Source organism: Schistocerca americana, unplaced genomic scaffold (assembly GCF_021461395.2).
Source record: "Schistocerca americana isolate TAMUIC-IGC-003095 unplaced genomic scaffold, iqSchAmer2.1 HiC_scaffold_583, whole genome shotgun sequence".
Classification (NCBI taxonomy): Eukaryota; Metazoa; Arthropoda; class Insecta; order Orthoptera; family Acrididae; genus Schistocerca; species Schistocerca americana.
In genome coordinates this window covers 15,001-17,500 of record NW_025726328.1, presented here as the reverse complement: position 1 = coordinate 17,500, position 2,500 = coordinate 15,001, and positions in this window count along the sequence as shown.

Here is a 2,500-nt window from a genome sequence, read left to right as displayed (position 1 = left end):
AGTTTCGACTGGAACCGGATTAAACGTATACACGGCGCTGATTAGTAATAGATAGAGCCATCAGAATACAGATAATGTATAGACCTGTCCGTATACATGCTGAAAGACTCTGCTCACAATCACACGTCAGCCAGACACTCTTATCACGCACTACTCTCTGCCTGTAACAGGCACACAGACAATATGTAAGCACCAGCATGGAACAACACCCAGTGCATCCTCTCTGCCACATTAGACAATCCACACTATCATAACCAGACCGGGAGGTCCACTCGGAAAACAGAATATCCCACCCTTCCGACAACCACCATTGCTCAGCTAAGCCACCAACACCCACACATGTCCCAGACAGGGGTGCACCCAACATCACAATACTGCCTCCTGTCACACCACACAAACAATGGCAGGAATGAAAGACACAGGTCTGCCACAAGCATGGAATCAGAGCGCCGCCTGTTATGAGCCAAAGGTGCACCCTGACGTGGCAAATCAGATGATGCCGCAGTCATTTACTTACGATAATCAACATCAACAAACCGGGCCCCCCCCCCCCCCAAGTGCCTTAACCTAACCCGTATTGTACCTTAACCTAACCCGTATTGTACCTTAACCTAACCCGTATTGTACCTTAACCTAACCCGTATTGTACCTTAACCTAACCCGTATTGTACCTTAACCTAACCCGTATTGTACCTTAACCTAACCCGTATTGTACCTTAACCTAACCCGTATTGTACCTTAACCTAACCCATATTGTACCTTAACCTAACCCATATTGTACCTTAACCTAACCCATATTGTACCTTAACCTAACCCATATTGTACCTTAACCTAACCCATATTGTACCTTAACCTAACCCATATTGTACCTTAACCTAACCCATATTGTACCTTAACCTAACCCATATTGTACCTTAACCTAACCCATATTGTACCTTAACCTAACCCATGTTGCGCCTTAACCTAACCCATGTTGCGCCTTAACCTAACCCATGTTGCGCCTTAACCTAACCCATGTTGCGCCTTAACCTAACCCATGTTGCGCCTTAACCTAACCCATGTTGCGCCTTAACCTAACCCATGTTGCGCCTTAACCTAACCCATGTTGCGCCTTAACCTAACCCATGTTGCGCCTTAACCTAACCCATGTTGCGCCTTAACCTAACCCATGTTGCGCCTTAACCTAACCTATGTTGCGCCTTAACCTAACCTATGTTGCGCCTTAACCTAACCTATGTTGCGCCTTAACCTAACCTATGTTGCGCCTTAACCTAACCTATGTTGCGCCTTAACCTAACCTATGTTGCGCCTTAACCTAACCTATGTTGCGCCTTAACCTAACCTATGTTGCGCCGTAACCTAACCTATGTTGCGCCGTAACCTAACCTATGTTGCGCCATAACCTAACCTATGTTGCGCCTTAACCTAACCTATGTTGCGCCTTAACCTAACCTATGTTGCGCCTTAACCTAACCTATGTTGCGCCGTAACCTAACCTATGTTGCGCCTTAACCTAACCTATGTTGCGCCTTAACCTAACCTATGTTGCGCCTTAACCTAACCTATGTTGCGCCTTAACCTAACCTATGTTGCGCCTTAACCTAACCTATGTTGCGCCTTAACCTAACCTATGTTGCGCCTTAACCTAACCTATGTTGCGCCTTAACCTAACCTATGTTGCGCCGTAACCTAACCTATGTTGCGCCTTAACCTAACCTATGTTGCGCCTTAACCTAACCTATGTTGCGCCGTAACCTAACCTATGTTGCGCCTTAACCTAACCTATGTTGCGCCTTAACCTAACCTATGTTGCGCCTTAACCTAACCTATGTTGCGCCTTAACCTAACCTATGTTGCGCCTTAACCTAACCTATGTTGCGCCTTAACCTAACCTATGTTGCGCCTTAACCCAACACACGTTGGGCCTTAACCCAACACACGTTGGGCCTTAACCCAACACACGTTGGGCCTTAACCCAACACACGTTGGGCCTTAACCCAACACACGTTGGGCCTTAACCCAACACACGTTGGGCCTTAACCCAACACACGTTGGGCCTTAACCCAACACACGTTGGGCCTTAACCCAACACACGTTGGGCCTTAACCCAACACACGTTGGGCCTTAACCCAACACACGTTGGGCCTTAACCCAACACACGTTGGGCCTTAACCCAACACACGTTGGGCCTTAACCCAACACACGTTGGGCCTTAACCCAACACACGTTGGGCCTTAACCCAACACACGTTGGGCCTTAACCCAACACACGTTGGGCCTTAACCCAACACACGTTGGGCCTTAACCCAACACACGTTGGGCCTTAACCCAACACACGTTGGGCCTTAACCCAACACACGTTGGGCCTTAACCCAACACACGTTGGGCCTTAACCCAACACACGTTGGGCCTTAACCCAACACACGTTGGGCCTTAACCCAACACACGTTGGGCCTTAACCCAACACACGTTGGGCCTTAACCCAACACACGTTGGGCCTT